This window comes from Pristiophorus japonicus, chromosome 18 (assembly GCF_044704955.1).
Source record: "Pristiophorus japonicus isolate sPriJap1 chromosome 18, sPriJap1.hap1, whole genome shotgun sequence".
In the NCBI taxonomy this organism is placed as follows: Eukaryota; Metazoa; Chordata; class Chondrichthyes; family Pristiophoridae; genus Pristiophorus; species Pristiophorus japonicus.
The window spans coordinates 109,156,833-109,183,695 of NC_091994.1; the positions used below are offsets into that span (position 1 = coordinate 109,156,833).

Here is a 26,863-nt window from a genome sequence, read left to right on the forward strand (position 1 = left end):
GCGTCTGTCCTCCTAAGGGGATTTGCAGGATCTTGCAGAGACATCGTTGGTGGTATTTCTCCAGCGACTTGAGGTGTCTGCTGTACATGGTCCACGTCTCTGAGCCATACAGGAGGGCGGGTATCACTACAGCCCTGTAGACCAGGCTGCTGCCAATGCATGTCTGCAGCCTGGAGTGGACCAGTCCCTTGCTTGCCAAAAAACGACACATGAGTGGAGTGAGGTGAGCTGGGCCACCGAGGAGTTTGGGTATATTTAGATATGGAGCCCACATCTTCAGCTGCGATTCTGAGTGAGAGCTGTTCCCAACAGTCATGAAGAAAACAAGCATGCTTAGTCATGTAGGTAGTTGAGTGGGAGGTTGTGGCGTAGCAGCATGTGATACCCATTAAAAAAAATAACCTTCTGGATAGGCTAGTGTTGTGGTTTAGTCTGCCACAACTTGGCTTATCAAAATACTTTATAGTAAAGCCATCAGCTCTCCGATATGACTATGCGAGTTCGATTATCTGATCAGACAAATGTGCTTCCTCTTCTCTATCATCATAGTTGGTCCCTCGAACGAGGCTGACTTGCTTCCACACCAGAAGGGATGATTTCAATGGAGGACCCGATGTTCCAGTCCTGAACTCCAGGGGTGGAAGATGCCCTGTGCGTGGATATTTTTAACTTGTGGTGACCGTTGCACATCAGCCACCACACGGGCTCGACAGAGCTAGGTCTTTGTCCAGTGGCAAGGGTTAACCAGGACGACTGGAGACCTGCTCTGCTGCACGCACATATCGCAGTGTGGGCTGGGCCCGTGCTGCCCCCGGGCCCTCGGCTCTCTGGGCCCCGTACCCTCATTCGCCGCACCTCCGCTGTACCTGGGTCCCGTCGATGTTCCAAACAGCAACTTGGGCCTTGGTGACGTCACCCACCTCAAAGCCGTCGCACATTTGGGACGACTCGCGCTTCTCTATATTATGCCCAACACTGACATTACCCTGCGGTACAGATGTATATGCATGATCCTTCAAGATATTAAATCATCTAGCCTTGGCATCTCGTCTATCCATCGAATACATCAAGTGCCAGCTGTGGCTCAGTGGGCAGCACTCTCGCCTCTGAGTCAGAAGGTTGTGGGTTCAAGTCCCACTCCAGAGAGGAGCACGAAAATCAAGGTTGACGCTCCAGTGCCGTGCCGAGGGAGTGCTGCACTGTCGGAGGTGCGGATGAGACGTTAAACCGAGGCCCCGTCTACTCTCTCTCAGCAAAAGATCCCTTGAGACTATTCGAAGTGGAGCAGGGGAGTAATCCCCAGTGTCCTGGGGCCAATATTTATCCCTCAATCAACATAACAAAAACAGATTATCTGGGTCATTATCACATTGCTGTGTGTGGAGGCTTGCTGTGCGTGAAATGACTGCCGCGTTTCCCACATTATAACAGTGAGCTACACTCCAAAAAGTACTTCATTGGCTGTAAAGTGCTTTAAAATGGCCGATGGTTGTGAAAGGTGCTTTTTAAATGCAACTCTTTCTTTATAGAATATATTCCTTTTTCCCCCTTAAAGCCTTTAGTTGAATGGCCTCTCACAGAGACTGGGAGGAAGGTTTTTCCTATGGAAGCTGATTCAGCTGATTCAGCTGACGCGGAGCCCCAGGCTCCGAGACGGAACGTATCCTGCTGTTGCTATCGATCGCTCAGCTGCTGGCCTGGTTCCAAGCCGATAGAGAGCAGCCTGCCTGCCCAGTGCAGTGCCCACCAAGCTCTGCCAAATGCTCGCAGGCAAATTTGATGGGGACCGTATTAAAACAAAGAGGACCGACTGGCTCTGGACTCGGCCCCGGGAATAGAAACATAGAAAATAGGTGCCATTCGGCCCTTCGAGCCTGCACCGCCATTCAATATGATTATGGCTGATTATGCAACTTCAGTACCCCATTCCTGCCTTCTCTTCAGACCCCTTGATCCCTTTAGCCGTAAGGGTCACATCTAACTCCCTTTTGAATATATCCAACAAACTGGCCTCAACAAGTTTCTGTGGTAGAGAATTCCACAGGTTCGCCAATCTCTGAGTGAAACGGTTTCTCCTCATCTTGGTCCTAGATGGCTTACCCCTTATCCTTAGACTGTGACCTCTGGTTCTGGACTTCCCCAACATCGGGAACATTCTTCCTGCATCTAACCTGCCCAATCCCGTCAGAATTTTATATGCTTCTATGAGATCCCCTGAATATAAGCCTAGTCGATCCAGTCTTTCTTCATCTGTCAGTCCTACCATCCCGGGAATCAGTCTGGTGAGCCTTCGCTGCACTCCCTCAATAGCAAGAATGTCCTTCCTCAGATTAGGAGACCAAAACTGCACACAATATTCAAGATGTGGTCTCACCAAGGCTCTGTACAACTGCAGTAAGACCTCCCTGCTCCTGTACTCAAATCCTCTCGCTATGAAGGTCAACATGCCATTTGCTTTCTTCACCGCCTGCTGTACCTGCATGCCTAAGTTCAATGACTGATGTACCATGACACCCAGGTCTCGTTGCACCTCCCCTTTTACTAATCTGTCACCATCCAGATAATAATCTGTCTTCCTGTTTTTGTTACTCAAGTGGATAACCTCACATTTATCTATATTATACTGCATCTGCCATGCATTTGCCCACTCACCTAACCTGTCCAAGTCACCCTGCAGTCTCTTAGCATCCTCCTCACAGCTCACACCGCCACCCAGCTTAGTGTCATCTGCAAACTTGGAGATATTACATTCAATTCCTTCGTCTAAATCATTAATGTATATTGTAAATAGCTGGGGTCCCAGCACTGAACCTTGCAGTACCCCACTAGTCACTGCCTGCCATTCTGAAAAGGTCCCGTTTATCCCGACTCTCTGCTTCCTGTCTGCCAACCAGTTCTCTATCCACGTCAGAACATTACCCCCAATACCATGTGCCTTAACTTTGCACACCAACCTCTTGTGTGGGATCTTGTCAAAATGCCCAGGTACATGATGGCCAGTGGACGAAGGGGCCGGTGAACAAAACAAGCGCCCTACTCCGATCTCCGCCATGCCAAGCCAGCCCCGGGAGGATCCCGGGCCCAAGACTGCCCAAAGTGGAGGAGGAGCATCCGGGAAGGCCAAACACCTCGAGTCTCTTCACCGGGAGCACGCGGAAGCCAAGCACAAACAACGGAAGGAGCGCACAACAACCCAAGCGCCCCCCCACCCACCCCGCCCCTCCAACCACCATCTGCCCCACCTGTGACACAGACGGCAGGTCCCGCATCGGACCCATCAGTCACCTGAGAACTCGTATCAGTGTGGAAGCAAGTCATCCTCATCTCCGCGGGACTGCCTAAGAAGTCCGCAGGGCTTCCCGTCGCCTGACTTGTTGGCTTGACTTCTAATCTGAGAAAACATCTGTCTCCCAGGGCAACATCTCAGCGGGAGTAGTTAAAGTAATGAACTATGTGGGGCTTGCTCGATCAGTGCATTCCTTTAACGTTTGGGAGTCTTCAAAGCAGACAGATGATCGTGTTTGTGGACGAACACGAAATGTCCCACATTTCCAGAGACGCCGACTGCTGCTATCTGCCGCAATCACCTCCCGGTTATTACCTTGTATTTTTGGGGGGGTTTCTTTGAACACTGTAACCGTCGCCGAGAGCGTGCAGAAAACAAGCGCAGGCAGCGGAAGGAGCGTGCGGCAAACCAGACTCCCCACCCACCCTCTCCCCCAACCACTGTCTGTCCCACCTGTGACAGAGACTGTAATTTCCGTATTGGACTGTTCAGCCAACTGAGAACTCATTTTTAGAGAGGAAGCAAGTCTTCCTCGATTCCGAGGGACTGCCTATGATGATGAAGCGTACTTAACGGCAAAACAGTCGAGCACTCCAGGTGTGCATATGCGCGTGTGTGTGTGCGTATGTTTTTGTGAAGTGAGTTTTTGATGGCACAAAGCCACTTGCCGTATGTTTGAAGTCAAAGCAGCTGAACCCTTTCAGATTTATCTCAATCCAACGGGGGGGAAATGTTTGCTAGGAGGCGTGGTGGTTTGAAAGCAATCATGTTGTTTTGTAAGGAAGTGGAGTTGTTCTCGTTGTGGTGTAGCTCGTAACGTTCAGCAATCGCGCTCAAAGCATTTGCATTTATATAGCACCTTTCACGACCACCGGATGTCCCAAAACGCTTTGCAGCCAATGAAGTACTTTTGAAGTCTAGTCACTGTTGTAATGTGGGAAACACGGCAGCCAATTTGCGCACAGAAAGCTCCCATACACAGCAATGTGATTATGACCAGATAATCTGTTTTTGTTATGTTGATTGAGGGATAAATATTGGCCCCAGGACACCGGGGATAACTCCCCTGCTCTTCTTTCAAATAGTGCCGTGGGAACTGTTTCGTCCACCGGAGAGGGCAGACGGGGCCTTGGACTGCTTCGGAGGAGCGGGGAACCCATTGTGTTAACGGAACAGGAAATAGTGCGGCTAACATCCGCTTGTCACACCACAGGGGGGTGAAACAGGGATCTATAATCTGCTGGTGAAGCAAGAGGTTATCTGTGATAAGAACACAAGAAATAGGAGCAGGAGTCGGCCATTTGGCCCCTCGAGCCTGCTCCGCCATTCAATAAGATCATGGCTGATCTGATCATGGACTCAGCTCCACTTCCCTGCCCGCTCCCCATAATCCTTGACTCCCTTATCGCTCAGAAATCTGTCTGTCTCCACCGTGAATATATTCAATGACCCAGTCTCCACAGCTCTCTGGGGTAGAGAATTCCACAGATTTACAACCCTCTGAGAGATGAAATTCCTCCTCGGCACCCTTTTAAATGGGCGACCCCTTATTCTGAAACTATGCCTCCTAGTTCTAGGTTCCCCCACGAGGGGAAACACCCTCTCTGCATCTACCCTGTCAAACCCCCTCAGAATCCTATACCTTTCAATACGATCACCTCTCATTCTTCTAAACTCCAATCAGGTTAGTTTGCCGCTATTTAATGTGCTTTTTTAAAAAAAAAAATGCAAGTAGCTGAAGCCAGAAATGTAGTCGAGGACTGTAATTTGTCTAGACAGATCCAACTATAATGGGCCATGCACTGGAGGTGGTGTGATTGTATTGGGCAGAGTACTGAGTTCTGCGTTGCGTCAAGTGTGGAAGCGGTTGAATCAAACCGTGGGGATCTGAGAAATGTCCCCTCTGTAGTTGGAGCCCCAGATGTCGCAGTTGCCTTTTGAAATGCCGCATGTCTGGAGCAGTGGGAGGGCCGGAGAGGAAAATGGACAAAATGCCAGCAATTGACAGGCCCGATTGTTTCGTGTACTGTCAGTGGCACCGAAAGCCTGCAAATGGAGGCCATATGATGGCTGTCAGTGAGCCGTGATAAACAGCCTCTGCTCTCACAACTCCGCACACGCTGAGATTGTCCACAGCCGGTCCCGAGCCCTGCTCACTCCACACTTCCCATCATGCGATATGTGTGCACACTAGGTCCGCGCAGCAGAGCTGGTCTCCAGTCGTCCTAGTTGACCCTTGCCACTGGATCAAGACCTAGCTCTGTCAAACCCGTGTGGTGGCTGGTGTGCAATGGCCACCCCACGTTAAAAAAATCCACGCACAGGCATCTTCCACACCTCGGCATTGAAACACCTGTGAACTCATCCATTTTTGGCGTGGAAGCAAGTCATCCTTGATACGAGGGAATGGCGATGATGATGAGGATGAATTGCTGAACATCCAAGGCGTAACCAGAATTACTGGATACCCGGCGCTGCATTACAACCCGCGAATCTGTCGAGTGTCCTGAACTCCTTCATTTGGTAGACAATGCAACGATGAACCAATGCGGTAAGTGTGCTTCACTAAAATGCACCCCAGTAACTGGGCAATGCAAGTCATGGGGTGCAGCAGCAGATCGCTCAAACGTCACATAATCAACAAGCCTGCCACTCAGCTTTGCACACACTGTGCCATACACCCTCATACCCCCCCCCCCACACACACAAACATACCCACACACCCCTGCTCACCCCCCAGCACACACACTCACACCCCCACCCCCCTGCCCCACACACACACACATACACACACACACCCCTGCCCCCCCCTACACATACACACACACACACCCCCTGCCCCCCCTACACACACACACACATATACACACTCACACCCCCACACCCCTGCCCCACACACACACACACCCCCCTGCCCCCCTACACACACACACACACACACACACACATATATACACACACACACACCCCCCTGCCCCCCTACACACACACACACACACACACACACATATATACACACACACACACACCCCTGCCCCACGCGCGCACACACACACACACACACACACACACACACACACACACTCTCACTCTCTCTCTCTCTCTCTCTCTCTCTCTCACACACTCACACACATATATATATATAGATATATATATATAACACACACATACCCCCCTGCCCCACACACACACACCCCCTCGGGAGCTCCCATGCACAGGCTGACACTCCAGTGCAATGCTGAGGGAGTGCTGCACTGTCGGAGGTGCCGTCTTTTGGAATAGTCGTTAAACCGAGGCCCCTCGGGTGGATGTAAAAGATCCCATGGCACTATTTCGAAGAAGAGCAGGAGAGTCAACAGATTATCTGGCGATCATCATATCGCTCTTTGTAGGAGTTGCTATGTGCAAATTGGATGCTGCGTTTCCCACATTACAACAGTGACTACACTTCAAAAAAAGTACTTCATTGGCCTTGAAGCGCTTTGGGCCGTCTGGTGGTTGTGAAAGGCGCTATTTTCGTGACAAATCTCAGAACTTTTAAGCAAGTGTATGTCTTTGTAATAACGTTCTCCCAGTCGCCGTCTCCATATTTGACCTGGTGTTGTGGAGGCAGTGTGCCGAGGGTCAGCACTATGTGGGCTGGAGTTGCCGCCATCGTCTGCCGGCAAGCCAGTTACGTGGCTTAGAAGGTCGCGGAATGTTGGGCGTAAGTTGCATCACGCGTGTAACTGCGACGCGCCCAGGGTTCCGCAATCTTTTACCGTCCGACCGCCAAACCCGCTACCCGAACAAACGCCCGCCACTTCCCTGACTCGCAAGTGCGGGAATCCTCCAATCACGCTCGATCAGCGGCTCTCCTCACTCTGCAACCGCATGTTGAGGTGCAGCAGGAAATAAAGTCATTCTTCAGGTGTTTTGTAGTCATTGTTTTTTTTTTAATATCCCCTCACCGAGACCTGCTCTCTCTTTCTCTGTGACCTCGAATGTATTTTAATGGCACGAGGGAAAAGTCACGATGGAGATCCACCCCGATTACAGGTTCCTAAACATGCTGTGCCTGATGTGTTGAATTTCCATACTTGGAGAAGAAATATACAGTGTGGCTTTGGCACGTTCCCTGGGCTCCAATTGTTTGCGCTGATGTACGCCCATTTTAAATCTGTGCACACTCGGGTGAGCTCGGGAGAAGACTTGGGCGTAACTTGATATCGGAAAAATGGGCGCGACATTCGTGAGCCCACGGAGGCAACCTCCGACCAATGATCATTCATTTTCACTGGATGACTTGGGCGACAGTATTTGTGACTGAGAAGGATTGTGTTAAATGTAGCTTAAGTTTCAGTTCCCAAAAAATGAGGAAGTGCTACCTGAGTTCACAACAACATCTTTCATTCTGTTGCCAGTGCTTTCTCCCTCACACAAAATCTCTTGAATGTGCGCACACACACGCGCACATATGTACACACACACATGCACGCACACACATGCACGCATGTACACACATGTGCACACATACATGCACGCACACACATGCACACACATGCACGCATATGTACACGTACACACATACATGCACGCACACACATGCACGCACACACACAGCATGCAAGCATATATACGCACGCATACACGCACGCACACACATGCACACGCATGCATACATGCACACACACATACACACACATACACACACACCCACACACCCCACACACAGCTGATCACAAATGTGAGCTGAACCCCTCAGTGAAGGTACAGCCTTTACCTCTTTGCACCCCGAACCCCAGTCCCTATCGGTCACCAATCTTTGACTACACTCCAAATGTACATCATTGGCTGTAAAGCGCTTTGAGACCTCTGGTGGTGGAGCAAGGTGCTATATAAATCCGAGTTTTTCTTTCATATTTTTTTCCTCTGTTGGAGAAACATCGCGATCCCAGGTCTGTGCTGCCCTGCTTGGCACAGTCCGGATGGGGACCTGGAGTGGAGAGCAGGAACCACACTGTGACTGCATGCAGTGGCACTCTGCAGTATCGCTCTGATCTGGCTCTGCTGCACTCCCCTCAAAGATGTTCCTTCGAGATAATTACGTTCCTGAAATGTTTCTTCCTGATGTGTGGCAATACGCAGAATTTTTAAGGCTGCCAATTAATGAAAAGAAACTTGTTTCTGGCAGCCCGATAATTGCTCTCTAGTTCTGGGCTAAAGCGAATTTTCGCGTGTGAGTGTGTGGCTATACATTTCTTTACTTCCTTGTAGCCTTAGTAAAATGAGAGTAGGAAGTGATAAGATTCAGGGTGAGCATTTGCATGCACAGTTCTACGAATCCAACTTCCTTGAAAGTTAATTTGATTAAACAGCCACTGGAACATAAACAGATCTGTGTCCTAATCCTGTGTCCTGTGTTTGACGGTTAGGCGAACTTTGGAGGGCAACTGTGGAACCAAGGGGCTGTTTCGGGAGCAAAACCCTGAGACATTTCAGCCTAAACGATTTGATCACGTTGACGGCGATGTTCCTGTTGCCAGAAATGCAACTCTGAGACAGAGTACATGGAGTTTAAATATTGTGGAATCTCTGGTGTCGGGACTGTAGCTGGTGTTGCTTGTATCGCGGTCAACACATTCTGTCGGACGCTGCAGCTGTAGGTGACTGGAAGGAAAACACTGCAGGTAAAATCTTGGCAGCTTCTGGTTACTTTTCAGGTTCAAATGATAAAATATTGGCTGGATAAATGTCGCAATGGTGTTTGTTTTCAAACTACAAGCCATTATGCTTTCTAATTGTGACATCTATTTTTCTGCGTTGGAGAAATTCCTGACATAGTCACGTGCCTTGTAAGATGAGTCAGCCAGTGACTCAGTGGGTAGCACCCTTGCCTCTGAGTCAGCAGGTTGTGGGTTCAAGTCCCATTCCAGGGACTTGAGCACAAAAATCTAGGCTGACACTCCCAGTGCAGTGCTGAGGGAGGTGCTGTCTTTCGGATGAGACGTTAAACCGAGGCCCTGTCTGCGCTCTCGGGTGGATGTAAAAGATCCCACGGCACTATTTCGAAGAAGAGCAGGGGAGTTATCCCTGGGTGACCTGGCCGATATTTATCCCTCAATCGACGTAACAAAAACAAACGTTCTGGTCTTTATCTCATTGCTGTTTGTGGGAGCGTGCTGTGTGCAAATTGGCTGCCGCGTTTCCCACATTATATCAGTGACTACACTCCAAAAGTACTTGGGATCATAGAATGGTTAGAGCACAGGAGGAGGCCATTTGGCCCGTCGAGCCCATGCCGGCTCTCCATGAGCACTTCAGCTAGTCCCTTTCCCCGTAGCCCTGCAATTATTTTCCTTCAGGTACTTATCCAATTCGCTTTGGAAAGCAACGTTTGAATCTGCCTCCACCACCCTTTCAGGCCGTTCATTCCAGATCTTAACCTCTCGCTGCGTAAAAAAGTTTTTCCTCGTGTCGCCTTTGGTTCTTCTGCCAATCACTTTAAATCTGTGTCCTCTGGTTCTCGACCCTTCCACCAATGGGAACAGTTTCTCTCTATCTACTCTGTCCAGACCCCTCATGAGTTTGAACACCTCGATCAAATCTCCTCTCAACCTTCTCTGCTCCAAGGAGAACAACCCCAGCTTCTCCAGTCTATCCACGTCACTGAAGTCCCTCATCCCTGGAACCATTCTCGTAAATCTGTTCTGCACCCTCTCTCAGGCCTTCACATCCTTCCTAAAGTGTGGTGCCCAGAATTGGACACAATACTCCAGTTGGGACCGAACCAGTGTTTTATACAGGTTCATCATAACTTCCTTGCTTTTGTACTCTATGCCTCTATTTATGAAGCCCAGAATCCCGTGTGCTTTTTTAACCGCTTTCTCAACCTGCCCCGCCATCTTCAATGATTTGTGCACATATACCCCCAGTCACTCTATTCATGCACCCCCTTTAGGATTGTACCCTTTAGTTTATATCGCCTCTCCTCGTTCTTCCTACCAAAATGCATCACTTTGCACTTTTCTGCGTTAAATTTCATCTGCCACGAGTCTGCCCATTCCACCAGCCTGTCTATCATTATCCTCCTCACTGTTCTCTATACTTCCAAGTTTTGTGTCATTTGCAAATGTTGAAATTGTGCTCTGTACACCCAAGTCCAAGTCATTAACATACATCAAGAAAAGCAGAGGTCCCAGTACCGACCCCTGGGGAACACCACTGTATACCTTCCTCCAGTCCGAAAAACAACCGTTCACCACTACTCTCCGTTTCCTGTCACTGAGCCCATTCCGTATCCATGCTGCCACTGTCCCTCTTATTCCATGAGCTTCAACTTTGCTGGTAAGCCTATTATGTGGCACTTTTTTGAACGCCTTTTGGAAGTCCATGTACACCACGTCAACCGCGTTACCCTCATCAACCCTCTCTGTTACATCAAAAAACTCAAATCAAGTTGGTTAATCGCGATTTGCCTTTAACAAATCCGTGCTGGCTTTCCTTAATTAATCCACACCTATCCAAGTGACTTTTAACTTTGTCCCTGATTATTGTTTCTAAAAGCTTCCCCACTACCGAGGTTAAACGACATATGACTGGCTAAGCCACTCACAACCCAACAACCCTACAGACCTGTGAGCATACTCGCAGATGCATACGTTCCAAGTATTGCCTGAATAAATAAATGGAGAGTATCTCCTATCAGGGATATGTTCTGTGCAACATATTCCAAACCTTTTTGATGGGTGTAGCACTTTCGGCTCCGTTAAGCTAATAAGGTCAATTGTTGAAAAGTTTCTCAAAATCATTTCTAGTTTAGTCTAAGTTATTGTGTTTTTGTGTTTATGGAGTTATTTACCAGCTTAAATATTTGACAGAGTGTTGCAAACCTTCATCTGTTAACAATTTATATTGGAAATTCTGAGCCCTAAAGTTACGGAATCTGAAGTATTTCTGAAAAATCTTCTGTTTTTATCATCAAATGCTCTGAAGTCCATGATTACATGTAAGCCTTTTGTTTGGCAAAAGAATGTATTTCATTGTTGTGTTAAGGCACCATGGCCCCAAGTGGTAGGATAAAGGTCATTTGCAGTGTCCCCACATGATAAGCTCCCGATTGTTGCTGGCTGTTGGAGAGGGTGCTGCACGGAGCAGAGGCAGTCACCCCTGGCAGCAGCGAGAATATCCGCCATCGAGCCAAGGTGGGACTGTGCGAGTGCACCAATTAGCTGCCTCCAAAGTCACACTTGAACACAACAATCCAGGCTGACCCTCCCAGTGCAGTGCTGTGGGAGCGCTGCACTGTCAACAACAACAACAACTTGAATTTATATAGAGCCTTTAATGTGCCAAGCTGTGGCTCAGTGGGTAACACCCCTCGCCTCGGAGTCAGAAGGTTGTGGGTTCAAAACCCACTCCAGGGACTTGAGCACATAAATCTAGGTCGACACTCCAGTGCAGTGCTGAGGGAGTGCTGCACTGTCGGAGGTGCCGTCTTTCGGATGAGACATTAAACCGAGGCCCCGTCTGCCCTCTCAGGTGGACGTAAAAGATCCCATGGCCACTATTTTGAGGGAGAGCAGGGGAGTTATCCCCATTGTCTTTGGCCAATATTTATCAACATCACTGAAACAGATTATCTGGTTATTATCACGTTGCTGTTTGTGGGAGCTTGCAGTGCGCAAATTGGCTGCCGTGTTTCCCACATTACAATAGTGACTGCACTCCAAAAAGTGCTTCTTTGGGATGTCCAGTGGTCATGGAAGGCACTGTATAAACGCAGGCCTTGCTTTAAAACAATCGAGACCTGGGACCCAAATTCCTGGCATCCGTCCGGAGCATGAGGCGATATGTCATAGAGGGACCTTGCAAATAGGTAAATATGTTTAAAAAAAAAAAACAATTCTATTGTTAGAAAATCTCTATCATCTTATTGGAATGAATCTCATCCGCTGCTGAAACCCTCATCCATGCCTTTGTTACCTCTAGACTTGACGATTCCAACGCACTCCTGGCTGGCCTCCCACGTTCCACCCTACGCAAACTAGAGGTCATCCAAAACTCGGCTGCCCGTGTCCTAACTCGCACCAAGTCCTGCTCACCTATCCCCTCCTGTGCTCACTGACCTACATTGGCTCCCGGTTAAGCAACGCCTCGATTTCAAAATTCTCATCCTTGTTTTCAAATCCCTCCATAGCCCTCGCCCCCTCCCCATCTCTGTAATCTCCTTCAGCCCACAACCCCCCCGAGATGTCTGCGCTGCTCTAATTCTGCCCTCGAGCATCCCTGATTATAATCCCTCAACCATCGGTGGCCGTGCCTTCTGTTGCCTGGGCCCCAAGCTCTGGAACTCCCTCCCAAAACCTCTCTCTCTCTCTCTACCTCTCTTTCCTCCTTTTAAGACGCTCCTTAAAACCTACCTCTTTGACCAAGCTTTTGGTCACCTGCCCTAATTGCTACTTATGCGGCTCGGTGTCAAATTTTTATCCCATAATACTCCTGTGAAGCACCTTGGGACGTTTCACTACATTAAAGGCGCTATATAAATACAAGTTGTTGTTGAATAGAAAAAAAATTGGGGGGAACTTTAACATGAAAAAATGGGTAGGTTAAGAGTGTAGTTCGAGTTTTGAAAATCTAAATCTCGCCTGGAACCTGCCGACTTTCAACGTTTACTCAGACGGGACAGGGAGGCGGGTTGGTAATTTAAATATGAAAATGAGGCCCTGGGGCCTGCAGCGAAGCGAACACAACCTTGGGGAGCGATCCTCGTGGGCCCGTCGGGGGGTGGGTGGGGGTGGTGGGTGGGGTGGGAGCTGGTGGGTGGGGGGGAGGGGTGGTGGGGGTGGGGGGGGTGGTGGGTGGGGTGGGGGGTGGTGGGGTGGGGGTGGGTGGGGTGGTGGGGTGGTGGGGGTGGGGGGGGTGGTGGGTGGGGTGGGGGGTGGTGGGGGTGGGTGGGGTGGGGGGTGGTGGTGGGGGTGGGGGGGGGTGGGTGGGGGTGGTGGGGGTGGGTGGGGTGGGGGGTGGTGGGTGGGTGGGTGGGGTGTGGAGGGGGGGGTGGGCAGGAGTGTTTCTTCCCGGCCCCCCCAAGCTCATCCACCAGCAGTCTGCCCCACCCCCCGGGGATCCAACCCTCACCGGGATCGGAACTCCCCCAGGGATCGCCCCACCCTCTACCCCCCTCTCAGAGGGTTGTAAATCTGTGGAATTCGCTGCCTCAGGGAGCTGTGGAAGCTGGGACATTGAATAAATTTAAGACGGAAATAGAAAGTTTCTTAAACGATGAGGGGTTATGGGGAGCGGGCGGGGAAGTGGAGCTGAGTCCATGATCAGATCGGCCATGATCGTATTAAATGGCGGAGCAGGCTCGAGGGGCCTTATGGCTGACTCCTGCTCCTATTTCTTATGTTTATGTTCTCCCCTTGGACCCCGCACCGACCTGTTGGTTGTGGCACCCTGTCCGGCGTTCTGCCCCCCTCCCACCTGACTGTCAATCAGGCTGACCCCCACCTCGGGTGGAAACTTCAAAAGCCAGACCACTGTGTTTTCCTCTTGATTCGAGCTTCTTGCACTATTGTAGTACATTCCTTGGTCCGTGATGGTTGAATAAATGAGGGGGAAGTGTAGGATTGTCCACACAATCCAGGTGGGATCTATCTCTTTCGCCTTCGCATCCAGCGCTGTCTGCTGACCTGCTCCCAATCCTCTCTCTGATCCGATGCAACCTGCCGTTTATTTGCTATGTGTTCAAGATTTCTTTCTGATACTAGGTCTCATTGCGACCCATTCGAAAGGCTGTGTAGGCAGCAGCGAGGGGCAGCATGGCCAAACTCTCCCAAATGCCATGAACCTCCTTAAGTTGTGGCCACTTGAGCATTCTCAATCTTAAATCACCGAATCGTAGAAAGTTAAGGCACAAAGGAAGGCCAATCGGCCCATTGTGTCCGCACCGGCCGACAAAGAGCTATCCCGCCTAATCCCACTTTCCCGCTCTCGCTCCCTAGCCCTGTAGGTTACGGTACTTCGAGTGCACCTCCAAGTACTTTTTAAATATGGTGAGGGTTTCTGCCTCTACCACCCTTTCAGGCAGTGAGTTCCTCACCACCACCCTCTGGGTGAAACAAGTTCTCCTCAAATCCCCTCTTAACCTACCAATTACTTTAAATCTATGCCCCCTGGTTGTTGACCCCTCTGCTCAGGGAAATAGCTCCTTCCTATCCCCTATTAATTAGATACACCTCAATCAGGTCTACCCTCAGCCTCCTCTGTTCCAAAGAAAACAACCCCAGTCTGTCCAATCTGTCCTCATAGCTAGTCGTTGCACCCTTGGTGGCCTTGCCTTCTGTTGCCGAGGCCCCAAGCTCTGGAATTCCCTTCCTAAATCTCGCCACCTCTCTACCTCTCCTCCTTTATGACGCTCCTTAAATCCTACCTCTTTGACCAAGCTTTTGGGCAGCGGTCCTAACATCTCCTTATATGGCTTGGTGTCAAATTTTGTTTATTAACGCTCCTGTGAAGCACCTTGGGACGTTTAACGACGGTAAGGGCGCTATATAAATACAAGTTGTTGTTGTTGTTGTATTTTCCTTTTGCAGAGTTTTTTTTTGAACATGGAGATCAAAGTACATTTGAAGTCGACGGGAGAGTCTTGCATATTGTTGGAAGTCTGACACATGTCGCTTATTATCAAATATCCCCAAATCAACCAAATATCTTGCGTCTCCCTAAATTCAATCTTTTAAAAATATTGTGCCTCCTTTCCTTTCCTCTCCCTACACGCAGACGGCACTGCAAAACCTGAACTTGACCATATAATGGCAGCTCCCAGCTCCCATTGCCATCAATGAGAACACCCCTAAAATCAACTAAAACACACACATAAATTAATCAAACACTTCACTTATTTTAAAGGAATAGAAATTGCATTAGATTAAATGTTTCAGAGAAAACATTGCTTTTAATGTTAAAAATAAACTTACTTTTATAAACAGGCTTTTGTAAAATAAAAATAAGTAATAACATTTAATTTTTCTATCTTTTAAAACTCTTACGCGGTTAAAAGCAGGCCTTAGACCCACTGTTGCCAGGCGTCAGAGTTTGAAGAACAAGAATTGGGTAAGTAGCCCAAGAACCCGCCCGCGAATGTCCTGCAGGGATGTGTGCGACCTGTCACAAGAAATTTTGACAAATCGCAAAAGTCAGTTCTCTGCGCATGTGCATCACGCCCGGAGAACCGCTATTTGCGCGGCCTCTTCGGGCGCAGCGCGCACATCGTACGCAGCCGGAGAGGCCGCAATTTTCGTCCTAATTTGTTTTACCACAGAAAACACTGGCGCTGCCCTGGAATAGTGGAGGAGCATTCACGGCGGAACCTAGTTTTGCCACTTGCGATCGCCAGCAAGTGATCATTCCGTAACTGCCAGACCGCAGAGCATTTCGAGCGTTTCAGACATCTGCGGGATGTCTTCGTTTAGTGGTAAATCCAATCGCGGGCGTTCCGCAGGCACGTGCAGAAATCCCAAAGTTATGGTCTGTCAACGACAGCTCCGAGACTGGCGGCAATCAGGGAAATCTCCCAAATCAGGGAAACTGCCAAAAAGGTTGAATCTTCCCCGGTAATTACGCTGTTAAATTCCCCACTAACAGTCCGACCCAAAGGGATGAGGTATAACTAAGGTTTCAACAGCATATTGACTGCTAAATAAATCTTAAGGGCCTGGAAAACTCATTTTAATTCTGTGCCCCTGTGAAATGTGTCCATTTTAATAAAAACAAAACTTTTAAGAAACTTTTCAAAGTTTTTTAAAAAAAGTTTGCCCATCTTTATTTCAGGTTTGCGTTTTCCCCATGTGAGAGCCCCAATCTTTTGCTCTCTCTCACTGTTTTAAAAAGTTTGAATTTGAAGAGCTCACCCACTTCCTTGTTCGTGGTCTGCGAGAATTCTGCATTTTGATTGGCTGCTTCGACAGCTCGTGCCGGGGATTCCCCATTAAGTTCTGTTGATTTGAATTGTAGGCCGGGAATCCCAACGTTCTCAACACCGGGATCGTGAGATCCTTGTGTGGAGCGTACTGTGGGGTGGGGGGGGGGGGGGGAAAGGGGCAGGTGGTGGGGGGAGGAGAGGTGGGAAGGGGGTGGTGGTGGGGCAGAGGGAGGGGAGGGGGTGGTGGTGGGGCAGAGGGAGGGGAGGAGGGGGGGCGGGGGGGAAGGGGCAGGTGGTGGGGGGAGGAGAGGTGGGAAGGGGGGCTGGGGGGAAGGGAGGAGGGGGTGGTAGTGGGGCAGAGGGAGGGGAGGAGGGGGGGCGGGGGGGAAGGGGCAGGTGGTGGGGGGAGGAGAGGTGGGAAGGGGGGCTGGGGGGGAAGGGAGGAGGGGGGTGGGGGTGGTGGTGGGGCAGAGGGAGGGGAGGAGGGGGGGGCGGGGGTGGCCGGGGTTGGTGGGGGGGAGGGGGGCGGGGCGGGGAGTGGGGGAAGCCTTTGCTTCGCTGTTGACCGCAAATTCCAGGCCATCATTTTTAAGTGCTAGCTACAATACTCATAAAATATTGTGCGACTGGGAAAGAAGTAAAATAAATCCTGCTTTGAAAGTCTAACCTGTTATAGTTGCTAGGATTTGTCAATATCCAACAGCAACAACTTATATTTATCGAATGCCTTTAACGCAGTAAAACATCCCCAGGCGCTTCGCAGGAGTGTTATAAGACCAAAAATTTGACACCGAGCCACACAAGGAGAAATTAGGGCAGGTGACCAAAAGCTTGGTCAAAGAGGTAGGTTTTAAGGAGCGTCTTAAAGGAGGAAAGAGGCAGAGAGGTTTAGGCGGGGAGTTCCAGAGCTTGGGGCCCAGGCAACAGAACTTCATAATAGTTTGTATGCGGGGCATAATCTGGCTGTAGACCATGGATGGTAAGCACAGTCACGTCCAGGATCCTCCGTGCCATCTTGGGAGGTGATAGCTATCAGGAAAGACACACATGCTTGGGCTCTCCGGAAAAGGAGAAGGCAGAGGGGTGACCTCAAAGAGGTCTTCAAAATTATGAAGGGGTTTCTTAATGTAGACATAGAAAAAATGCTTCCACTTGTGGGGGAGTCAAAAACTAGGGGTGATAAATATAAGATAGTCACGAATAAATCCAGTCGGGAATTGAGGAGAAACTTCCTTACCCAGAGAGTGATGAGAATGTGGAACTTGTTACCACAGGGAGTGGCTGAGGCGAATAGTATCAATGCATTTAAGGGGAAGCTGGATAAACACATGAGGGAGAAAGGAATAGGAGGTTGTGCTGATCGGATGAGATGTGGTAAAGTGGGAGGAGGCTGGTGAGGATGATAAACTGGTTGGACCGAATTGCCTGATTCTGTGCTGTACATTCTATCTCATTTGTGAATGCTGGCTTCGGTATTAATACAATAGGCAACAACATTGGTTTGTCAACCTTGAAGCTTGAACTCATTACGACATGAAATTTGAATCCTTTTTTAATAGCGTTGCGCTCTTTCCGTGTCAGTTGCTCCGTCCGTTTCCTTCCATCCTCCCCGCTGCTGTGCGCAGGTGGGATAGGCAACGGAAATGCTGCAGATGTAGTTTATGTGGCTTTTACCAAAAGCGTTCGATCAAGGTACCGCAAAAGAGACGTACGCCCAAATTACTAAGGGAAATGGCCGTGTTGGTGGAGAAGCGGACTTGTGCCAGGCATGAGCTGACGCAGTTATGGGGGAGAGACTTGAGAAGCTCAAACTGCGGAGGTGAAGGGTTAAGTGGATGGAGCATTGCAGGTTTATGAAAGGTTACGACAGGGTAAATAACACTGGATTGTTGGTATGAGAACTCAAACATTAAAAATAACCACATGAATTAAAGGGGAGGTTAGGGGGGGGGGGAAAAACATTTCTCTGCCCCCGAGCCATTATTGTTTTGGAGTTAGGTTGGTGTTTGCTAAGGAGGGAGTATTCCAGTGTGTTGGAGCGTGCAGGTGAATGGGATTGGACTACGTTACCCGGGGAGAGAAACGCTGGCTCGGACGCGATGGGCTGAATGACCTGTTTCTCTGCTGGTCCAGGGTGGTTCTGTCAGGATTGGAGAAGGAGGAGAAGTAGGAATCAATATGGTCCGCTTTCTCTTTATAACATAGCTGAGCCGTTGAGGGTGACACTTGAAGCCGTTGCTTTTAATGCGACCTGTTCACATTGTGTATACTTTTTGGCTTTGCTGTTTTCGGGTGAAGTCAGAGGCGGGGCGGGAAATTTACCACCCGATTAATGTTTGCACTGTGTGGAGCAACTTTTACCATTTGGGCCCTGCGCCCGGGGGAGAGGGGGGCACAGCGCAAAGGGGGAGGCGTTGTACGACTTTTGCAGCACAAAAACGGGAACCTCGCCAACGTTAGTGCGAGGCCGGGAGCGCTCCGAGAGAGGCCTTAGGAGGGGGAAAAATACCCCCAAAAATTCATTAAAACATTGGCAACACCCTTACCACACAAACCGCTGCACAAGGATAAAATAATCAATACTGGGACTTACTTTTTTTTGCAGTTTATCTAACTCCCCGCCGTGGGCAGGACGGGACCGCTGTGTTTTCCCTGGCAAGCATCGAGGGGTGCGTTTGGCGGCCTACGGGTCGGGAGATTGACGAAACTCGCGGCGGTGTGGCAATGCGAGCCTCTACCTGGCTCCGCTCTCCCCGGCGGTGTTGCTAAACGCTGCCGCAAAAAACCGACCCGAGGATCGCGCCTCGTCGCCCCGTTTCTCGCCGCGGAGGGTCAAAACCCAGTGAAAACCGGCTGGCAAATGATCCGAAAATCCGCCCCATTTTGTTTTTTAAAGCGGGGGGGCGGGTGCCGGGATAATGCAGCTCCGTCCGAGCCACAAGCATTAATAATATCTAAATCAGTCACTAGGCCGAAGCCTGTTCTGCTGATCAGCTTTGGAAATTGGTCTCTTGTCTGAACCACACTTAAGAAAGTCTTGCATTTCTATAGCGCCTTTCACGACCACCGGACATCTCAAAGCGCTTTACAGCCAATGAAGTACTTTTGGAGTGTAGTCACTGTTGTAAATGTGGGAGCCAAATTGTGCACAGCAAGCTCCCACAAACAGCAATGCGATAATGACCTGATAATCTGCTTTTGTGATGTTGGTTGAGGAATAAATATTGGTCCCAGGACACCGGGGATAACTCCCCCGCTCTTCTTCGAAATAGTGCCATGGGATCTTTTACGTCCACCTGAGAGGGCAGACGGGGCCTCGGTTTAACTCAGCACTGCACTGGGAGTGTCAGCCTGGATTTATGTGCTCAAGTTTCTGGAGTGGGACTTGAACCCACAACCTTCTGACTCAGAGGCGAGGGTGCTGCCCACTGAGCCACAGCTGACACATTTATATGAGGTTATCACAGTTCACTTTCTTTGCTAGCTTTACTTACAACGACAGGTTCCGCAACACAAAACTAGCCTGTGCCTCCCGCCCCTTTGCATGACTGCTCCCTTTATAAAATAATTGCCACGCACCCCCCCCCCCCTCCAACCCATCAACCCCTCCCACCAAAAATGGGAAACCTCCAAGTTTCTTGTTTAAGTTTTACAGTCATTCTTTCAATGTATTTGAGAATAAGAACTTGAACGCTAATTTGCTTAATCTCTCCATCTGCCTCCGCGACAGCTGCCTCCACTCTTCCACCTGAACATCAAGCTTGTCCCCACCAACCGATGGTCAGGATTGCCACCGTCTGTCTCTGAACCCAATCACAGGACTTCCCCCAACAGCACCTTTGCCCGCGACAACTACTATCAGCAACAACGGTAAGTGTGTCCATTGCTTACCTGTTTTAATCATTTTTTATTTCTGGTCAAAATATCGAAGACAAAAGAACATGAGAAATAGAAGTTGTCCGCTCGGCCCCTCGAGCCTGCTCCGCCATTCAACATCAGGGCTGATCTTCGACCTCAACTCCACTTTCCTGCACTATCCCCATATCCCTTGATTCTCAAAAATCTATTGATCTCTGTCTTGAATAGACTCAACGACTGAGCCTCCACAGACCTCTGGGGTAGGGAATTCCAAAGATTCACCACCCTCTGAGTGAAGAAGTTTCTCCTCATCTCAGTCCTAAATGGCTGATCCCTTATTCTGAGACTGTGACCCCTGGTTCTAGACCCACCCCCCTAGCCAGGGGGAAACATCCTCCCTGCATCTACCCTGCCAAGCCCTGTATGTTTCAATGAGATCACCTCTCATTCTTCTAAACTCTAGAGAATATAGGCCTAGTCTGCTCAATCACTCCTCATAGGACAATCCCCCCATCCCAAGAATCAGTCTGGTGAACCTTTGTTGCACTCCCTCAATGACCAGTATATCCTTCCTTGGGTAAGGAGACCAGAATCTGTAAACAGTACTCCAGGTACGGTCTCACCAGGACCTGATATAACTGCAGTAAGACGTCTTTACTCTTGTGTCTATACCATCTGGCGCAAGGCTTTACTGGGCCTGTAACGTCCCAGTACCACACTTTGGTTTATTTTCCTCTAATTGCCCTCAAGAAGGTGCTGGTGAGACGATTGAGTGTCTCGCTGGGCCATTTCAGAGGGCAGATAAGAGTCAACCACATTGCTGTGGGTCTGGAGTCACATATAGGCCAGACCGGGTAAGGGCGGCAGATTTCCTTGAACCAGTTGGGTTTTTAAACGACAATCCGATAGTTTCATGCTCATTATCACTGATACTAGCTTTTTAGTCCAGATTTATTTAATTAACTGAATTTAAATTCCCCAGCTGCCGTGGTGGGATTTGAACTCGTGTCCCCGGATCATTAGTCCAGGCCTCTGGATTACTGGTCCAGTGACATAACCACTGTGCTACTGTTCCCTGATTAGGGCGAACGAGGGCTTCAGGCAAAATAACCAGAGGGGAGATGAGGAGAATGTTTTTTTACGCAGTGATTATGATCTGGAACGCGCTGCCTGAAAGTACGATGGTAGCGGATTCAATAGCAACTTTCAAAAGGGAACTGGATAAATATACTTGGAAAAGGAAACCTTTGCAGGACTATGGGACTAATTGGATCGCTCTTTCAAAGAGCCAGCACGGGCATGATGGGCCGAATGGCCTCCTTCTGTGCTGTAACATTCTCTGAATTGAGTTTATAAAGTTGTAGAATTTTCAGTATCGAAGAAGGCCATTCAGCCCTCGTCCCTGTTGTCATTCGAGCTCTACTTTGGAACCATTTGCACTAATCACAATTTTTTGCTCTTACTCTTAATATTTCAATTAACTGTTTATATAATTCCCTCTTAAACACCATGAACTGAATTTAAATTCATTGGCTTCAGCACCCACTTGCAATAATGCAATTTACATTAAGAACATAAGACCACAAGAAATAGGAGCAGGAGTAGGCCATCTGGTCCCTCGAGCCTGCTCCGCCATTCAATAAGATCATGGCTGATCTGATCATGGACTCAGCTTCACTTCCCTGCCCGCTCCCCATAACCCTTCACTCCCTTATTGTTCAAAAATCTGTCTATCTCCGCCTTTAATATATTCAATGACCCAGCCTCCACAGCTCTCTGGGGCAGAGAATTCCACAGATTTACAACCCTCTGAGAGAAGAAATTTCTCCTCATCTCGGTTTTAAATCGGCGGCCCCTTATTCTGAGACTATGTCCCCTAGTTTTAGTTTCCCCTAGGAGTGGAAATATCCTCTCTCTGATACTCTATTAACGCTTCAGTTTAAAGAATTCCTTCTAAACTCTCCCTTTATGCTTTTCGTATCAATCTTAAATTTATGTCCCCTTGTTATTGATGCAGTGCAGAAATAATCTTTCACTACTTACCCTTCCAAAATTGGGATCATGTCTATTATATCCCCTGCTCTTCCTGCTCGTGGGGAAAAAAAAAAGTTTTCCAAATCTCTCTTCCTGACTATATCCTCTTGTCCCTGGTATCATCTTCATCAACTTACACTGCGCACTCAATGGTTCCAGTATCTCATCTCTGATGGTTTACTTGGTAAAGACCCGTGTTCCTGGATCTAAAGCAGTCTCCTGATGTATGTTCAGAAGATTCCTGGAGTCTCCACTGTGTGCAAGGCAACACGAAACAAAGTGTTGCCCACTGACCTTTATCTGCACTCTGTTGCCAACAGATTATTTATTCTGAAATGTAGCGTACGTACCAACATCTAATTTTCTAGCAATAAATCATTTTGATTCAGAGTAAGAATATAAAGACGTAAGCAACAACAACTTGCATTCATATAGCGGCTTGTCAGCCGTGGCTCAGCGGGCGACACCCTCGCCCCTCAGTCAGATGGTTGCTGTGTTCAAGTCCCACTCCAGAGACTCGAGCACAACAACATTAGTGCAATAAAGTGGAGTTGAGGTCGATGATCAGCCATGATCTTATTGAGTGGCGGAGCAGGGTCGAGGGGCCGAATGGCGGACTCCTGCTCCTGTTCTTAAAATCTAGGCTGATATTCCCAGAGCAGCACTGAGAGGGCGCTGCACTGTCGGAGGTGTCGTCTTTCAGATGAGACGTTGAACCGAGGCCCCCTTCTGCTCCCTCAGGTGGATGTAAAAGATCCTATGGCACTATTTCGAAAAAGAGCAGGGGAGTTATCTCTAATGTCATGGGGCCAATATTTATCCCTCAACCAACATCACGAAAAACAGATTATCTGATCATTATCACATTGCAGTTTGTGGGAGCTTGCTGTGCGCAAATTGGCTGCCACCTTTCTTGCATTACAACAGTGACTACACTTCAAAAAGTACTTCATTGGCTGTAAAGCGCTTTGGGATGCCTGGTGGTCGTGAAAGGCGCTATATAAATGTAAGTCTTTCTCTTTTTTTAAACATAGAAAAGTGCATAATCTGAAAAATGCTCTTTTGGGAAATATTCGTGCTCCAACATTTTAACAGAGCCACTAATATTCCTCAGATAATATTCCTCAAATGATCAATGAAATTATTGTGTTCCTAACACAGATGAGGCTGCACACAGGGAGGTTAAAGTAACAGTGACCTCAGTCTTTAATAAGACACTCCAGAGTGAGGAACAGGTCTTGGGGGCCGGCTTATATACAGTGCTCCCAAGGGATGCTGGGATCCCTTGGGACTTCAGGGGATGCGCTCCCTGGTGGCGGAACTTGGGAGTGCATGCTTTTCAGATACACAACAGAAATAACCAAAGTATTGTGGGAAGAGAAGAAAGAGTCAGGTTAGATGCAGAAACAGGCCAACCAGCGACCATGACGTGTTCAGTTTGTTTGATGGTGGTTCGGCATAATGTCGGTCACCCCTCTGCCTTCCTGGATGCTTCTCCACCACTTTGGGCAGTCTTGGGCCAGGGACTCCCAGGTGCCGGTGGGGATGTTGCACCACCCTCAGTGGGTGATAGAAAATAGGTGCAGGAGTCGGCCATTTGGCCCTTTAACGTCTCAAGGCGCTTCACAGGAGTTTTGCGAGATAAAAATTTGACACCGAGCCGCACAAGGAGTAATTAGGGCAGGTGACCAAAAGCTTGGTCAAAGAGGTAGGTTTTAAGGAGGAAAGAGAAGCGGAGAGGTTTAGGGAGGGAGTTCCAGGCAACAGAAGGCACGGCCACCGATGGTGGAGCGATTATAATCAGGAATGCTCAGGAGGGCAGAATTAGAGGAACGCAGAGATCTCGGAGTGGGGGAGGGGGGGGGGCGGGTTGTGGGGCTGGAGGAGATTACAGAGATAGGGAGGGGCCGAGGGCCATGGAGTCCAGTTCTGCTCTGTCCTCAGTGAGTGATAAACAAACAGTGTAACAGATCATCACATGTTAACCTCCCATCAAACGGGGCTCACATCATTAAGGCTCCAGGACCCAGCCACACTGCCTTCACATTATGTTGGTGAGAGCAGAAATGTTGCCAATATGACCTTTTTGGCTCAAAACATCATCAATACCACATCAATGCAAAATTGGTTGGAAAATGCTCACACATTAAAGAACAGTTGCTTTGAACATTTTCACCCGCGGAGGCTCAGTGTGAAAGAAATGCAGTGTATTTTGCTCAAAGCGACCCGGGCTCCATTAGACAACACGGCTCCAACGTGACTGCCCATCTGTATGACCCAGTTAGTTCCCCAATCATGGAATTGGATACATACTTCCAGGGGAGAATTTTGCAGTGCTGTAAAGAAAGAAAGAAAGACTTGCATTCATATAGCGCCTTTCACGACCACCGAACGTCTGAAAGTGCTTTACAACCAATGAAGTACTTTTTGGAGTGTAGTCACTGTTGTAATGTGGGAAATGCGGCGGCCAACTTGCGCACAGCAAGCTCCCACAAACAGCAATGTGATAATGACCAGATAATCTGTTTTTATTATGTTGATTGAGGGATAAATATTGGCCCCAGGACACCGGGGATAACTCCCCTGCTTTAGTGCCGTGGGATCTTTTACGTCCATCTGAGAGGGCAAACAGGGCCTCGGTTTGACGTCTCATCCAAAAGACAGCACCTCCGACAGTGCAGCACTCCCTCAGCACTGCACTGGAGTGTCAGCCTAGATTTATGCGCTCGGGTTCCTGGAGTGGGACTTGAACCCACAACCTTCTGACTCAGAGGCGAGTGTCATCATCATAGGCAGTCCCTCGAAACGAGGATGACTTGCTTCCACGCCGAAAAGGGATGAGTTCACAGGTGTTTCAATATTCCAGATCCCGAACTACATCTTGAAGGGTGGAAGATGGCTGTGCGTGGAATTTTTTAACGTGTGGTGGCCATTGCCAATGTTCCCGCTAATATTTTTTTGGGTGCACGGCCCACTCCAACTATCGCGCATGTGCATTTTTTTTCCATTGAACAGCCGGCGAGTGGCCTGTGCGGGACCTCCCAGACCCGTTGAGTGCAGCTGCGCAACTTAATGGGACTATTTGGATCGAATTTCAAAGAGCAAGCACTGGCTGGCATGATGGGCCAAATGGCCTCCTTCTGTACTGTATCAATGGTAGACCAACTAGAACCACGGATAAGACTGGTATGCAAACGCTTAAGACCCCGAGCTTGTGTGTACTCCGATTTGCATGCAACCAGTTGAACTTGGGTCACTTGAACCTGTGTGTCTGGTATTAAAATCTGCTTCGAAGCAGCTAAAACCACAAATTTGTGTTTATCTTGTTGGCGCTGGCAACTGGAGATCAAGACGACCCAACATGTTACTATATATTTTTTTTATTCATACCTGGGATGTGGGCGTCGCTGGCCGGGCCGGCATTTATTGCCCATCCCTAATTGCCCTGGAGAAGGTGGTGGTGAGCTGCCTTCTTGAGCCGCTGCAGTCCGTGTGGTGAAGGTGCTCCCACAGTGCTGTTAGGGAGGGAGTTCCAGGATTGTGACCCAGCGACGATGAAGGAACGGCCGATATATTTCCAAGTCGGGATGGTGTGTGACTGGGAGGGGAACATGGAGGTGGTGGTGTTCCCATGCGCCTGCTGCCCTTATCCTTCTAGGGGGTAGAGGTCGCGGGCTTGGGAGGTGTTGCCGAAGAAGCCTTGGCGAGTTGCTGCACTGCATCTTGTAGATGGTACACACTGCAGCCACGGTGCGCCGGTGGTGGAGGGAGTGAGTGTTGAAGGTGGTGGAAGGGGTGCTGATCAAGCGGACTGCTTTGTCCTGGATGGTGTCGAGCTCCTTGAGTATTGTCGGAGCCTTGTAGATGGTGGAAAGGCTTTGGGGAGTCAGGAGGTGAGACACTTGCCGCAGAATACCCAGCCTCTGACCTGCTCTTGTTGCCACAGTATTTATGTGGCTGGTTCAGTGAAGTTTATGGCCAATGGTGACCCCAGGATGTTGATGGTGTAACAGTGCTGCATTCTGCATTTTACATCGGTAACAATGTAAGCAAGTGGCATTTGCTTTGGTTAGATTGTGGGGAATCACCATCTATACATGGACCTTCACTCCATTTAATCTGGCTCTCTATCCCATCAACAACACTGAGATTTCACTGGTCAAGGTCGCAAATGTATAAGATTCTGAGGGGGCTGGACAGGGTAGATGCAGAGAGGATGTTTCCCCTCGTGGGGGAATCTAGAACCAGGGGACATGGTTTCAGAATAAGGGGTCGCCCATTTAAAATGGAAATGAGGAGGAATTTCTTCTTTCAGAGGGTAGTGAATCTTTGGAATTCTCTGCCCCAGAGAGCTGTGGAGGCTGGGTCATTGAATATATTTAAGGCGGAGATAGACAGATTTTTGAGGGATAATGGAGTAAAGGGTTATGAGGAGCGGGCAGGGAAGTGGAGCTGAGTCCATGATCAGATCAGCCATGATCTTATTGAATGGCGGAGCAGGCTCAAGGGGCCAAATGGCCGACTCCTGCTCCTATTTCTTATGTTCTTCTGTAACTAATAATCCGTGTGACTGTTAGTTTGGCTCTCTTTCTCTCCTCCATCCTGTCTAATGCCTTTGTCACAGGCAGCCCCTCCATTGTCCTCCAGTATCTCTCCTCTATACACCACTTCATTCTAGTTTTCCTCTTAGAAACATAGAAATTTACAGCGCAGAAGGAGGCCATCTCAGCCCATCGTGTCCGCGCCGGCCGACAAAGAGCCGCACGGCCCTCGGTCAGCAG

The 26,863-nt window shown here is 49.1% G+C and overlaps 1 protein-coding gene across 5 annotated transcripts in view; it reads left to right on the forward strand.

Moving 5' to 3' along the window:
- The window catches only part of pik3cd (phosphatidylinositol-4,5-bisphosphate 3-kinase, catalytic subunit delta), a 245,206-nt gene that overhangs the window by 90,619 nt on the left and 127,724 nt on the right, over positions 1-26,863 (forward strand). For 3 of the 5 annotated variants that reach the window (XM_070860516.1, XM_070860517.1, XM_070860518.1), the window contains one exon: positions 19,921-20,060. The exons of 1 other annotated variant lie outside the window; for it this stretch is intronic. The gene's annotated coding sequence lies outside the window, so the exon portion shown is untranslated. Of the gene's footprint in view, positions 1-8,609; positions 8,956-19,920; positions 20,061-26,863 lie in introns of those variants that run through there. One more of the 5 variants, XM_070860519.1, reaches the window with a different exon arrangement.